This window comes from Toxorhynchites rutilus, chromosome 2 (assembly GCF_029784135.1).
Source record: "Toxorhynchites rutilus septentrionalis strain SRP chromosome 2, ASM2978413v1, whole genome shotgun sequence".
NCBI lineage: Eukaryota > Metazoa > Arthropoda > Insecta > Diptera > Culicidae > Toxorhynchites > Toxorhynchites rutilus.
The window spans coordinates 267,525,943-267,542,818 of NC_073745.1; the positions used below are offsets into that span (position 1 = coordinate 267,525,943).

The following is a 16,876-nucleotide window of genomic DNA, read 5'->3' on the forward strand; positions in this document are numbered from 1 at the left end:
AACGAAACCAAAGTTGGCATGTAGAGGTTTTAGGGTGCAATCAATGTTTCTATGGTGGTTAGATATTCTTCCCCCCTCTCTAAGTTCCCTTAGCTGCCATACAAATGAAACACAAATTTCTGCATTACTCAAGAAATATTCAAGCTAAGGAACCAAATTTGGTATATGGAGGTTTCAGGAGACAATAAATGTTTCAATGGTGGTTTGACACTCCTCCCTAAGGTGGGGGCTGCATTACTCTAAAATCAATCAGGCAAACGAAGCCAAATTTGGGATGTGAGGGTTTTGGGTACGAGAAATGTTTCTATGATGGTACGACACCCCTCCCTCCCATAAAAATAATACACATATTTCAACCAAACATATTCTAACCAAACACGACAATTGAAAATTTTCGGAAAACCCTGAAGGAAAATGGGAAAATTCGAAAAATCCAATTCGCATATGTTCTACAATTACATATTGACAAGCGTTGTTAGTCCATTTGATGTTTGCGCTAACGAAATTGATCTTGGTTCGAAAGTTGAAATGGATTTTAATGTGATAAAACGCACTCCTATATCGTGTTCTATCTAAAGGGTGTGTCACATCAAATTGCATCACGGAAAAAACGCTGTAGAAATTCGCCCAGTAGACCGATCCTTTTGAAAATTTTAGACAGTAAAATAAAAACTATTAAACAACTTTTGGCATTTTCTTTTTATTCATACTTCGAGCCCAAGCCTGTATGCTCGCACCTTCCTCTTTACCCCGTCCATAAGGTTCTGTACAACAACAGGTTGTAGTTTTTTTTTGAACAGAAATCCATTTTCTCTTGAAGTCTGCCTCCGATTTGACAACTTTTGGGTTCTTCCGGAGGGCCTGCTTCATAATCGCCCAATATTTCTCTATTGGGCGAAGCTCCGGCGCGTTGGGCGGGTTCATTTCCTTTGGCACGAAGGTGACCCCGTTGGCTTCGTACCACTCCAACACGTCCTTTGAATAGTGGCACGAAGCGAGATCCGGCCAGAAGATGGTCGGGCCCTCGTGCTGCTTCAATAGTGGTAGTAAGCGCTTCTGTAGGCACTCCTTAAGGTAAACCTGCCCGTTTACCGTGCCGGTCATCACGAAGGGGGCGCTCCGCTTTCCGCAAGAGCAGATCGCTTGCCACACCATGTACTTTTTGGCAAACTTGGATTGTTTCTGCTTGCGAATCTCCTCCGGAACGCGCTTGTGATCTTTTTCACTGACGGAGCATCCATTTTTGCCGTTTTTCACCTTCCGGTCGATGGTTAGGTTCTCGAAGTATCGTTTTAGTACTCTGCTGACCGTGGATTGGACGATTCCCAGCATCTTGCCGATGTCCCGATGTGACAACTCCGGATTCTCGAAATGAGTGCACAGGATTAATTCATCACAACGCTCTTTTTCGTTCGACGACATTTTTCCAAATTTACGAAAAATTGACAGTGAAGCATGGCCAACGTGATCTATACACTCTTATCTGATTATAAGCGAAAGCTGAAGATATAATTCCTAAAAATTAAATTTCTACAGCGTTTTTTCCGTGATGCAATTTGATGTGACACACCCTTTATATAAATAAAAATGAATCGCCGAATGTGTTGATAAGAGCAAAACTCGAGAAAGGAATTGTTCGATTTAAGGCTATCTTCATTCTATCATATTTTCTGTATCAAACATTTATTCCATGTAACGGAGAAACATGTTATTTGCAAGTGAACGAAAAATCTTGCACGAGAATTGTGTCTGAAAATAATCTGATATTATAATAACGAGTTTGTTGAAATTCGAACAAATGCGTAGAAGGATTTATTTCATCTAATTTGATTGTCTATCACCTCCTGAGAGCTTCTGAATAAATTTATTTTTTTCATGTGAGAGAGGTGTTTTCTGACTTCAAATGAATCAAAAATTAAATTCTTTTCTTATAATGAAAAAAACGAAACATATAAGCATAAACAAAATGTTTTTGTTGACTCGATTATATACAGAATTTGATTAAATGCAGTGAAAAGAAATCCGAAACTATATAGAATCGAGTCCGCCCTGTATCTATATAAATAAAAATGATTTGGTGTCCGGTCCTCACGATTCAACTAGAGACCGGATCAACGAATTTAAATAGTTATTAAAATTTTTTTAAAAATAACATAATATTAACACTCTAATGAAATCATAACGAAATATTGCATATTTGTGAAATTATCGACAAAATTGTTCAAAAAGTTCGAAATTGAGTCGTTCTAATTGTCGGAGTCGAATGTCGTAAATGTCGTAATGTTGTAAACGGCGAATAGTTTAAATAAAAATGACACAAATAATATTACGTTGAGAAGTCAAGGTTCCAATAGGAGATTTAAGATTAAAGACATTATTGGCATACAAGAGCCTATTTTCAGTTTCTCGGAATAGATTCCCGCATATAATGTTCGTCATCTGTTGAACTGTTAAGTAAGAATTGAAATATAGTTGAGCTGATTGTTTTATATGACAAATCGCTCCTGGCATGGCAAATATACGCTGTTTTGAGCCGCACGTCCATGGTGAACAGACTCTCGGATAGGCCGCCTTCCCTGTCAGCATACGACTAAGATCCCAACGGGGTTGGTTACCCGATCTTCACTATGGTTACTCGTACCCTAGCCGGCACCGCGAGGAAGTTGGGATAGGAGTTACTGGACAAGAAGATAAGGTCCACGAATGGAAATTTTATGCCTGCATGTACGCGAAGTACCGATGATACGCTTAGTCTAGTCGTTTACCAACCAAATTTTTGACGGTTAAGATCCTCAAAATCTTCGTCTTTACAATACGATAACATTCTTTTGTACCTTGTGAGCAAGTTTTGATATGTCATTTTTCAGTCTTCCTGTTGTCTTTCGTTCAGATGCGATTCTGCAGCAGTATTCTTTAATTTTACACAATATTAAAAAAAAAGTCCAAGATTCTTCAAACCTTTGCTGCAGAGTAAAACTTATTTTGTTTTGAGTTGAAACCCTTTTATGAATGTCAAAATATGGCAATGTCGCCAATACAGCACTATGATGAAAATTACATTGACATTTAGAGGCATTTCTTGGCAAACTCGGGTACCTGGTAGATTGCTAGTGCAATTATTCCGCAGTTTAATCGATTAAATAACTTTGAAAGAGTTGAAAAATTTTTATCCGGAGAGGAAAATCCATGATACGATCATTTTATTGAATATTTGATAAGAAAATATGCACGTTTGAATCGTGTAATTTTAGCGAGGCGGATCTCGTGCACCCGTGGCCGAGTGGTTAGCGTCATAACTAACATGCCGGGTGTTCGGGTTCGATTCCCGTTCTGGTCGGGGGAATTTTTCGTCAAAGAAATTTCCTCCGACTTGCACTGTGATCACGCGTATTCTGGAGCTTGCCACTCAGAATGCATTCAAGGCGTGTAATTTGGCATAGAAATCTTAACTAAGTACTAATAAAAATGACGCAAGTAATACTACGTTGAGACGGCAAAGTTCCTCTAGGAACGTTAGTGCCATTGAAGAAGAAGAAGAAGAAGAGGGATCTCCGCACCTACACTTTTCTTGTTCGAATTGGATGAGATTTTTGGAAAGAATTGGCACTCAAATTTCAAAAAGGATGCATAGAAAAATATTGAAAACGAAAACATAAAACAAATATTTTTTATACTATACTTTTAATTCATTTATATTTCGGATGACCTGGCGAATTTCCCAATGATATACATTTAATATTTTTTTCCGAAAATTAAATATGAACGACTTCGGCTAGGTGAACATACTTCCTTCCGCTGGTATCTCATCTAGGTATACATTCACAGAGCATGTTGACCCTACTGTGGAGCACTGTTTGAGTAATTTTTCACCATACTTGTGCAAAAAGTAGTCCTGAATCGAACATTAAGGAATAGAGAATCGATTTTTTAATTGAACTGTTTGGTTTCGCATAACACATTATACCAGAACATTAACTAAATCTCAACAAATGTCTATGTTTATGGAGATGATACAAATGATGAAGATGAAAATAATGTGTCATCTGCCATCCCCATAAACATAGTAGTTAAAATTTCGTCATATGTTCTTCGAATAGTGCTATCTTCGCATGCTGTTAAACCTCGATCAAATCACTACTTATTACTCAAATCTTTATATTTATTTTGTAAACAAAGATCCGTTTTTTCCAATCTATCGAAGAAATAAATCGAACTTGAATGACGGTTGGCATCAGATTTCCACGAAAAACAAACCAATAAAAACGGGACCGAAAATCGATGCCACTTGTCATCGCAGATCTTGTCCTTGTTCCTTATTTCTCGATTCCTTCGAACAATGCATTTCTGATTAACGATTTAAAATAAAGGATATAAAATCAACGCCCAATACAAACATACACACAAAAAAAGGTGAAGGAGGTCCGTTGGTAGCGACCCGTGGAAGCCGTGCCAGCTACTTCTTGATGATGTGTCCCTTTGCCACTTCGGAGTCCAATAGTGCCAACCCCTGGCGCGCTCGGTGCCATATAGAGAAGCCACATCCACCTGCCCAATGCCCAGCGAGAAGGATATGCTGGTGCTGATGGTGATGGTACGATAGCAACAATTCTAATGCAGGTCGTATTCGGGCATGTTCTCTGAGCATCGAATTTCCAGAGAAGCACGGCTTCGGCTCCGTATCACCTGATTGGATCTGGGAACCTTCTTCCTCCCGAAACGATTGTCTATTGTGTATGGTAGGGCCACACCATTTACCAGATCTTTAGCGATGTGGTGATGTTGTATCAGGTAGTAAATCATCAAAACACGGGGCAAGAGGGGTGTAACCTATGGCCAACGCGGACACGGGAAGACAAATGTGACAAAGCTGCGTGTCAAATTTATGTGAAATGCGTTACGGTTATTTCGTTTCGGTTCGTTTCGCCGAACATAGAAGGAGGGATTGCATATTGCACTAGTCCTGTGGGAAAATTTCTTCGGACAAGTGCGCTGTCCCGCTGGGTTACCTTTCGTGCAGGTTTCGAGATCTCGACCGAAAGATGCCAAATTGATGAAGGTTTAGCTAACCGGCTGGAGGAATTATTTGAATTCGTTCTGCGTATTGTTTGGGGGGAATTGAAGACAGTGACTTAAATCCGTAATCGTACTCCACCATGCAGGTCTCTTTTCCTTTCTTTTGAAAGTCGAAAACGAGGTATCGGAAAATTATATTTAGATAAAGTCACAGTGTCATATGAGAGTTAAGAGGTTTGCTATCTGTTTTCAGAATAATTATTTTTATTTCTCTACAAATGGCGACTGTATGTGCTAATGTATGAAAATTGACTCAAACTCATAATCGTACGCTGGTTGAAATCTCTACTCGATTTCGAAGGCGTTGGTTAATTTTCGAATTCCATCATTAGTGTGGTATCCCTTGTTCATTGCAACTATCTTTATCTGTCTTTAGCCTTATCTACGATTTTTTTTTTGTGTATTTGGAAGGAATATTTATCAATTTTCTCATCTAGTGGTTTTTAAAATCGTTATTTTTAGAAATTTTATGATTTCTAAATTTTCTACACAGATAACTTCCTTAGTTTTTTTTACTGGGATTGATGTCGGATGATTGTGGAGGAATATCAATAACTTTTGATATTTTTGGCTCCAATTGTTATCGTTTCGTATGAAGGAATCCTACGATGAATTAAATGTGAAAAAATGTCAAAGTGTCATCAAAATGGGATGAAATCGAGGATTCAAGTTTTTCCGAGACAATAGGCCGTATGAATAAAAACAAAATTCACCTTTACTTTTCTTCATTCGAGCAGTCGAGCAGTGAGATTAAGTTTTTACTACGTTTGGTATGAATAATGTAATGAAATGTTTCAGTAATGATGTTGGAAATGTATAGACAAAGGGTTAAATAAAAGTCGGAAAAAAGTGTTTTAAGTGATTAAATAACATGATGTGAACATTTTCATTCAAATTTTAACATTTGAAAACTGGCTTCGTGTCTTCTAATATGATAGGTATTACACTAACGAGATAGGGACCCAAACTATGATCCCTTATTGAAAGTCGCCACCAGACGTCGACACTATTCCTTTTTCATCGCGAATTCACGCTTTGTCCAAAAAAAAAAAAAAACGTTTTGAAACGAAACCTAAACAATCCGATGTTTGACAAAGTAAAAACTATGTTCGAATTCGAAAATCAAATTAGTAAAGTAAATTTTTATTCATACGGATTCAAGTAAATACTAGGAAAGTTTACTTTACTTGGAAACGGGCGGAATAAGTAAATACTTTGTTTTATTCATACGACCTAATGACCCGGAGCTCAAGACATATAAAGCTCGTACATGGTTACATTACAATTGCTTCAAAGTTATTGTTATTCCTCCACAATCATCTAACATCAATCCCAGTAAAAAAAAATTGAGGAAGTTATCTGTGTAGGAAATTTAGAAACCATTAAATTTCTAAAAATAACGATTTTAAAAACCACTTGATGAAAAAATTGATAAACACTCCTTCCGAATATACCAAAAAACTCATAGATAAGGCCAAATACAGCTAAAGATAGTTGCAATGAACAAGGGATACCATACTAATGATGAAATTCGAAAATTGACCACCGCCTTCGAAATCGAGTAGAGATTTCAACCAGCGTACGATTATGAGTTTGAGTCAATTTTCATACATTAGCACATACAGTCGCCATTTGAAGAGAAATAAAAATAATAGATAGCAAGCCTCTTAACTCTCATATGACACTCTGACTTTATCTAAATGAAATGTACCGAAAGCTCGTTTTCGACTTTCAAATGAAAGGAGAAGAGATCTGCATGGTGGAGTACGACTACAGATTTGAGTCACTGTAATTGTTTGAAGGGTTGTGAATCATGTTTTTCGAAAAGAAGCACTGAGACACGTAAATTTGTCTACAAGAAAAATAGCAATATCAAAAGAATATGATTTTGAAAAATGTAGACTGATCTCAACTTTAATCAAATTTAGATGATTCAATCAAATGAACATTAAATATCACCACGTAATTTATTGCTAATTTCCAGTAAGGCATACCCCTCGATTGTATTACCTCCTACGAAACATCCAAAATAAAACTGTCCATTTCAGTCACGGTACATCAGGAAATCAGATTTTCGTCTTCACGCTTCCCCTGGAAGCAAAAAAAAGGGCGAAATAGAGTGGCAGGTTCTCCATTATTCCGTCGATGAGCAACATACCGCCGTGCAGCATCTAAAGGTAGCCGGCCTCTATCTGCCGGCAGGTGCAATGTGTAGGGGGCCTTGTATTTCATCATTTCATTGGATTTCTTTTTCTTCCTCTCCACTCATTTAATTCCTCATATTGCTCACATTCTCTTGGGCCCGTTTTCGATGGCTTTCCTCCCATCCAATGGTTATTATTATTATTAAAAGGTTGGTTGCATTACTTGAGAGCTTCTCCAGCAGCCGCCTCGGGTGCAGTGCACTATTGAAATCTGGATCTCAGCGGGATCCGAGCAACAGCGCAGGAAAAAAATATCGAACAAAAATGCATTCAAACGGGGCTGAATGTTTATTTTAATTACACGGTCAAATATTATTCTTTCGTTATCCCTTCGTTTTAATCTGCTCTCGCTGATGCAACGAACTCCCGAACAATGGAAGGGGTGGTTGTGGACCACATGCTGAAGCTTTATGAGTCCGATGATGAAATTTGCCCTTCTCCGGCGACGGCGGCCACCAGATTCCAACACCTAATCAGGTGAATTGGGCTGGCCTCCGCTTTGGAATTGTTACCAATTGGTAGGCAATTAACGAAAAAGTGAAATCAACATCCATCGAAGGTTTTCGGGAATCGTTTTACGGCCGACACATCGCGCACACGGGTAATCAAATCTAGATTGAATGATAACAACAAGGTGGAAACGCGTGTGGGCAGTTCAGTCTAATCGTGTTTTTGCGATTGATAACAGAAGTGAGTCGAACCTGCGGGTATAGAAATAAACATGTAAACTGGTTGACTTAAAAAATAGATCTCTAATTATTGTATGAAATAAGTACTTTTACCGTATCAAACCATACTCTATTTGAAACACATTTGTTTAACTTGCTTGTGTCAACAATACAATTATGTAATGTGTTCATCGAGTAAACTTGTTACATCGGAAACTTTTTGATTGATGTTATAGTAGTGAGATTTTTTCATGAAATTTATCTGTGCAGTTCAGCAAATCATTTGCCTTCGATCGATTAAGTTCAAAATAAATGGAAAAATATTTTCAGTGTACTAAAAAAAAGTGAAATACACAGATAGCAGAGCGTAGTTTCGATCTACGGACCTCTGAGTTATGAGCCCAGCACGCTTCCACTGCGCCACTCTGCTTGCTCCTAGAGTGTTCGATTCATGAAAGATGTATTATTAGTCGGTGAAGTGCGGGTAAGACGGACCATGAGGGTAAAATGGATACACGATTGATTTGTATAGTTTCATTTTGAATTTCATATCCCTGTTAATGAGAACCCCTCCTACAAATCTTCCAATACAGCCATTCCATGCCGAATCGATATAGTGATAGAGGGCACTATATTTTTAATAATCATAACACAAAAACGTAGTTGTTTTTTGTTGTTTTCATGGCTTTGGACTAGAGGGCGCTATATTTATTTATATTTTTTTTTTCCTAAAAGCTGAGGATTTTTTACATAACATATCTCGATATCAGAGATGCTATTTTTTCCGTTTTTGAGATACGATTCTTCCAAATTAACCGGTTGTATAAAAAATTGTTTTTCCCTTTGTATCCAAAAATGACTTTTAGAAAAAAATCATAACATTTGAACTACTGATCCGATTTAGAAGAGAGATGGAGAGAAGAGGAAGGAAGGTCGAACCACCATAAAAACATTTTTGCCCTCTGAAACCTCGACATGCCAAATTTGGTTCATTTGTTTGATAAGTTCTCGAGTTATGCAGAAATTTGTGTTTCATTTGTGTGGCAGCCTGATAATAACGGTCTACAAGCATTATGTTTACGATATTTGTAAGTGTTATTGGTTCCACCAGTACTTCTGACTATACCGAATTTCACTTTCAGACGGAGAAAAGGTTAACCGGACAGTGTATAGAATTTCCTTCTTCCCTATTTATATGATAAATACACGCTCTAGTAAATTCTATTATGGATGGTGTTATCTTTGCTCGGGTTGTCCTAAAAGGTTCAGTATAAACAATAGACCTTATATTATAGCAATAGAGTTTCTCTGTCCCTGTCTGATACCTTTCTAGTCAGTTTGTTCTCTGGTGAATTGTTATTGTTTGGATATCGTCTTTTGAGGTAAGTTGACGGTTTGTAATAATACCTTTGTTTTTCAATTTACTTTTCAGGTAATTGTGTACCCTTTGGAGCTCCTGGACAATAAAAATGACGTAAGTAACAATTTATTTAACAAACTAATCTATATTCTTTTTTTTTTCAGGTGAGCCTTTTGTGTTTTTCTGTTTAGTTTTAGTGTTTTTAAGTTCAAGTGTATTTTTTTGTAAAGAAGTAAATAAAGTGTGAATGAATAAATTGTGCTTTTTTCTTTTTTGAGTTCCTCATTGGTTCTGGCCGGAACAGTTATAATCCAGAAAACTTTTACATTATCTAGCAATATTTGTTATAATTTGAAGACGATTTGACAACAATATCACATGCCAGAGTCATATTATATGGGTTTCGCAAAAAACTGCAGTACAAACCATCCGTACTGTAAATTAATGAAAAGTATAGTATGAACATTATAATAATATGGCAATGATTTTATTATTTTTCTACATATCCTACAGTTACATTTATGTACCTATTCTATCAAATTTCTTTTAAAAATCCTATTCAATTTGAATGAGGAAAGTGTCACCCATATTTGGGTGACGTGGCAACGAAAGGGTTTAGTGTCACTACCTGAGCAAACATTGTTTTTTGATGGGCAAAACTCCTGAACAGTCAATGCAGTGGTTGACGAAATGTTATTTTTTTTCTGCTCCTTCGGGAACAAGCATCGCAGATACACCCCGCTCTGGGAGGTCAAAAGAAGCGACGAATCCAGAAATCGTAAAACAAGCGCATCGACTCGTTTCGAACGATCGTAAAGTGTAGTTACGCGAGTTGACTGAGGCTGTAGGTATTTCAAAAGAACGAGTGGGATACATTTTGCACGACATCTCGGACATGAAAAAGCTATCCGCGCGATGAGTGACGCGTTTGCTGACCGTCGACCAAAAACAGCGGCGCGTTGATGATTCAACAGCTGGTTTGGCGTTGTTGAAGCGTAATCGAGTAAACTTCTTTCGACGTTTTGTGACAATGGATGAAACATGGATCCATTACCACACTCCTGGGCAGTGTTGTCACACGTACAGATTTATCTGCAAGGGCACAGATTTTTTTTGTTATTTTTGATACAGATTCTGTACGGTACAGAGTACAGATTTTCGTCAAAAAGTACAGATTGGTACAGATTTTTTCCACTTGTGAAATTTCTTACATTTGAACAAAGCAACATTAAGGTAAATAACACGAATGTTCAATCCCAGAAACTTTTCCAATTTGACAAGCATTAACTATGTGTTAGAAGCGTTTCCAGAATTCTAAAATGGGGATATACGAGATCTGGAGAATTAATTGAAGATAAAATTACTCTGCAAGGAAATCACAGTTTCAGAAAACGAGCATATGCAGGATCGGTGGACAAAAATTGGATGTCTAAAATGAATTGACGGTTGGTTCGCATTTTCGGCGCTCCAATGTCTTGTTTGTTACGTTCTCACTATGCCTCACTCCTCGGCAACTGTCGAGCGATTTTTTTCCGAATAAAATCAGTACAAAAATAAACTTCGAAATCGGCTCAAGAACGATACGATGAACGCTATTTTGAGATCAAAGGCGGCAACTCGAGAATTTTACTAAATTAAAGTATGCAATCTAGATTAAGAAAAAAACTATGCATGAGTATTATCAAACACACGAATGACTTGCAAATATAAATGTAGTATTTGTAGTAAATAAATGAGATTTTTTTCATGCTAATAAATTAGTTTTTTCTCCACAACGAATATTTTCGATTGTACATATTTTTGGAAAAAAGTACAGATGAGAAAGATTTTTGACCCCTCTGGTACAGATAAAAATGTGGCAAAACTGCTCTTGAGTCCAATAGACAGTCTGCAGAGTGGCACTGAGGCACAGGGCCTGAAATCTTCGAAGGTGAAAAATGGAAACCAACTATGCTCACAGTATCTTCGCTTCGACTAGAATTGCTTCGGCAGTCGCCCACAACAAAAAGTGACTTGACTAGAAAATGAATTGACTAGCGTTGACTAGCGAGGAAATCTGCCTATTCATTCAACTGACTTCAATCCACATTTCTATTCCCCTAGGAACGAAATTTATACCTGCGTACGCAATCTTATTTTTACGTCCATATAAAGAGGAACGAAAACATGATTTCTGATGCAAAAAAGAAGTTACCCTATCAATGTATGGCTTATTGTCTACCCATCGTGAACTCAAATCAACGATCTAAGAGATTTATCATGTATGCTACAAAGATCCTCGCGTTAGCATTACTAAATAGCGTGCAAAATAGCGCACACACACTGCACGCTGTTTTATACGTGTGGGTAATTTTCGTGTACTATACAAAAGAATCCAGCTCACCTGTAGCGTATGTAAAACCACGTTGAACTCAAACATCGATGCATGCACACGTACTTGGGAGAGAGAAAGAAAGGAACGAATTCGTCTTGGGGAAGTCACTCCAAAATGCAATGAGGACATTTGGACTGGGAAGAACGAAATGATATAGTCGAGTCGGTAAAGGGAGATATCGACTAAACGCCCGACTGACTGTTTACAAGAATCCTTCTAAGCTCGAGTACACCGCTAGTAATCGGTTTCCCACCTTACTAACCATATATGTAAGAAAATTGTTTATATATATAGTTTTAAAATGATATGTAAGAATTCGGCTCCTTTAAACTTAAATAACTGAGACTGTAAAAATAAACGAATTAATAAAAAAAAGTCAGGAGGGTTGTGTCGGAGACATGACCGCATAGTTGACGTAGGATTCCGTTTGGCTTTCTGTTGATTTTGGATATGTTTGAAGAATTGCATCGTTAAACTCTTTGATAATGATTTGGTTTTAATGTCTCATGTACTTGCAATGTCGATTTCCCGCAGGCAGCTTGGTTTTGATGTCTCTGTTAGGGAACTAATTTCGGTGGGAACAAAAGTTCCCCTTACCTTTATGTATTTGCAATTACGATTTCCTCCAGGTAGCTTGGTTTAGATGTCTCTGTTGGGGAACACATATTGGAGGGAAAAAAAGCTCCCCCTACTTTCATGTATTTGCAATGCCGATTTCCCCTAGACAGCTTGGTTTTGATGTCTCTGTTAGGGAATATATTTCGGTAGTAACAAAAGTTCCCCCTACTTTCATGTATTTGCAATGCCGATTTTCCCCAGGTAGCTTGGTTTTGATGTCTCTGTTAGGGAAAATATTTCGGTGGGAACAAAAGCTCCCCCTTCTTTTATATATTTGCAATGCCAATTTCCCCCAGGCAACTTGGTTCTGATGTATCTGTTTGGGAATATATTTCGGTAGGAACAAGGTTTCCCCTACTTTCATGCATTTGAAATGTCGATTTCCCCCAGGCAGATTGGTTTTGATGTCTCTGTTGGGAACCATTTCGGTGGGAACGAAAGCTCCGCCTACTGTTATGTAATTGCAATTCCGATTTCCCCCAGGCAGCTTGGCTTTGATGTCTCTGTTAGGGACCCGCCGCATGTGTCGTCAATTTCGACCAATCAGAAGTGGGTATTTCCGTTAGGATAGGGGTTGAGATTTTTCAATTATTCGATAGTTAGTTTCATGACATATATTATTTTCTTCAATCTAAAAAATTGTTATGGAGTGCCGAAATCGATTGACGCAAAAATCTTATTAATCCATCATGAAATGACTGAGCAATAAACGTTTGAAATTGGACAATTTTGCCGATGTGCTCGATTTTCGATTTTCAATTTGTACCCCGATATGTTTCCGAAAGACGTAATCCTACGTCAAAAACGTATTACGTCGATGTGAGAGATCAACAAAAATTAAACGGAAAACCCATTGGCGTAGGATTGCTTATTGCATGTTGCTAGTTGCTAGTTGCTAGTTGTTTATTGCTCCATTGTGCGAGCCTTCTAAGAGATTTTACAGATGTGTTGCACGATGAATAGGAAAAATAGAAAAATGGAGGAAAAACAGTGGTGTCAGTTTTCGTACCGCCTGGCGAGAGTGCTTCTGAATGTTTGCAAAAGAAGCACACACTGCTGAGGCATATTTCGAAGACTTAGTCGTTAGAGGCATATTTCGTTCTACAGAAAGGGAATCGAAATGTTGGAAACTCGCTACACCAAGTGTATTGCCCTCGAAGAAAACTATGTTGAGGAAAAAATACAGCATGTAGTACTTTCAACTAATAACAACTACCTTAAAAGGGGAGTACACTGTGAAAACTTGAAAAAATTGAAAAAAAAATTGTTTGCCCAAAATGTTCTCTGGGATGTTTACTTCACTGTAGTTTTTGTCCCAAGTTTGCTCGATGCTCCGTTCCAAAGTAACAAGCTAATTAGTGGACCTAAGATCCAAAATTAAAAACGGGGTTTTCTCGAAACTAAGTTTTGCAAACTGGTGGGAGTTCTACCTCCGGAACGATCCAGCCGATTTTGATGATATAGTTTTTCCCAGTTTCTCCTTTAAATTTACTATTATCGTACGTAGATGTTTTTTAATATTTTGAAAAAATAAAATTTTGTTGAAAGTTTTGATTTTGAGGCAAAAGCGCATTTTTTACAAAAAATGTCGCCATTTCATTAAAAAAATCATTGGTTGAAATTTTACAAGTTTACAAGGTTTTGGCTGCAAGGGTTCAACAAACCGGTTGCGGATATTCAGAGGACAGTCCAATTGACACCAATTTATTTTGTTTGTTTGTTAAGTAATACAGGTCGGACTCAATTATCCGGAGACTCGATTATCCGGGATTCGATTATCCGGAACTTTAGACTCGATTATCCGGAGTATTTTATTTTTGATTTTCGGAAATTTTTAATATTTTGTATAATAATTCTATATTGAATAGCTATTATGGGTATCAAAAGAAAGGGCTTGACTAGTAGAATGCAGTTATTTATGAAAAATGCAAATCCAAGATGGTGGCCACTACAAAATGGCGGATTACATATTTTCTCAGAACCCCATCAATATGGGTATCAAATAAAAGGGCTTGACTAGTACAATACAGCTTTTTATGAAAAATTCAAATCCAAAATGGCCATCACCACAAAATGGCGCTATATATATTTTTTTCACAACCCCATCAATATGGGTATCAAATGAAAGGGATTGACTAGTAGAACACAGTTATTTATGAAAAATGCAAATCTAAGATGGCGGTCACTACAAAATGGTGGATTACCTATTTTCTCAGAACCCTATCAATATGGGTATCAAATGAAAAGGTTTGACTAGTAAAACATAGTTATTTATGAAAAATACCCAAATATGTATCAAAAGAAAGTTCTGGACTAGTAGAACATAGCAGATAATGAAAAATCCAATTTCAAGAGGGGCGCAGTCCCCAAACAACTAATTACTTTTTGAATGGTTTCATTCAGCTTGAAAGTTTGTTGAGTTGTCCCACATTAATAGAAAATTGACCCCGTTCCTGTTGAATGATTGATCTGAAATTTGGAACATACATTCATCAATTCTACTGTCATTATAAAACTGCGTATTCCATGATCTTAAAAAATTCAATTTGGTCGCCGCAAAAAAAATTGCTGAATGGCTTGATTTGGAGAATACACTGCACTATGAACAACATAAATTCAAAAAGGTCGCCGCCACAAAATGGTCGACTATGTATTTTTTGCAATCCTCTCAATATAGGTATCAAATGAAATGATTTGACCAATAGAATACAGTACAGGTCGGACTCGATTATATACAGACCCGATTGATTGTGTGATTGTGTGATGTGATTCAATTATATACAATTTTCGACTCGATTATATTCAGTTTGGAAAAAAAATTAATATATTTTAAATAAGGCTTATTTCATGAATAAATGTAACCTTTCAACGTTAAGGTGAAGTTTAAGTGGCTATTACATGTACAGTAGGGTAAAAATCATGATTTTTTAAGATTTTGCTTAAATTTTCACCAGGAATTGTTTATATCGATATTGCAGCCAAATTAAGAAAGATAGAAGTTGTGCGTTAAAGAACAAATTGTGGAGCGATCAAAGAACTTAATTTTAATTGATAGAAACAATCTAGTTTGATATAAATTTTTAGGATAAAATTAATAATAACACATTCAAAAATATTAACTTTTAAGTGTTTTACTTCCAAAATGTTATTAAAATTCACTGATTTAGTTGTTCCACTACTATTTCCTGTACTAAATTTTCTCATCTTTCAAATGAAAGCATCAGAATCGTCTTCCGTAGCGTACTTTGTAATGTAGTGCCAGTTTGAAGCAACAGAGTCCGAAACAAAAAAAAAAGTTCTGTAACACTGTCATTGTTGAAATTCGAACATATGCGTAGGAGGATTTTTTTCATCAAATATGATCGTCTATCACCTCCTGAGAGAATCTGGATAATTTTTTTTTTTCATGTGAGAAAGGTGTTTTCTTACATTAAGGGGATGAATCAAAAATCAAATTCCTCTTTTATTTTCAAAAAACGAAAAATACATGCAGAAAAAAACAAATAAAGGAAAAAAAATGTTTTGACTCGATTACCCAGAGGATTCGATTATCCGGAGTGAAAAAAAAAATCAATACTCCGGATAATCGAGTCCTACCTGTATACCTAATAAAACTGTGATATCAGATTAATCATAGTAATTTATTTTTTGTAATTTCATAATTCATAATACGAGAATGAATGGCGAAACTCACATACTTTTTATGATGTTCATAGTGTACTCAAAATTGACCAGTGGGAAATTATGATGAATGAATAATGAATTTCCAGCAGAACACCGGAGTGAGTTCGATGTTCTTTGTGCGGTCTTGTCTTTGTCCAGATACTTTTTTGATGCAGTAACATGCGGAATTACCTCGAATATACAAATGCTCAGCACACTACTCCATCAAGCCTATCAGTTGTGAGTGAATGTGTCGGCGGACACAATTTATAGTGAAGACAGCTCTTAGAAGCTTCTTCTTACTCTTATACGATCAGTATTAGAATGACTCCAAAACACTTACAAAAAAACTCAATATTATGATATAGAACCATTCTCAGTAAAAAAATTGTTTTAGATTCCTTGTAGAATTTGAATATAAATGATTCTATGGTAGCAAGATACTCCTCCCCCCTCTCTTAGGGGAGAGCTGACGTACAAATGAAACACAAATTTCTGCATAACTCGAAAACTAATCAAGCAAATGGAGACGAATTTGGCATGCGAAGACTTAAGGGGATATGAAACATTTCTCTGGTAAATAGACACTGCTCCCCTCTCTCTGAGGTAGGGGGGGGCAGTCTCCGCCATACAAACGAAGCAATAAATGTTTTAAATTTTAAAGGGTAAATTAGAAGATCAATCAATGGACAGTTCTGTGATTGGACCCATGAATGTGCGCTTAGTAAAAAAACATGGATGTGATAACGAAAAATAAATTTACGAAGTTTGCCGGGTCAGCTAGTACACTATAAAATAGGATATTTATTCTAAACGAAAACTTTAAAAATTAAATAAAAATTTAACGTTTTAACGCTAATTTAAGGCGTAAACTGTTGTTTCTCTTTATTTTATACTAGCTTGTGAATAGCTGAAT

At 36.7% G+C, this 16,876-nt stretch overlaps 1 non-coding gene across 1 annotated transcript; it reads right to left on the reverse strand.

The window, feature by feature from the left end:
- Positions 1-8,303: 8,303 nt before the first annotated feature.
- On the reverse strand, positions 8,304-8,375 carry Trnam-cau (transfer RNA methionine (anticodon CAU)). The gene has a single exon. It is a non-coding gene; the product is annotated as a tRNA-Met (tRNA).
- Positions 8,376-16,876: the final 8,501 nt, after the last annotated feature.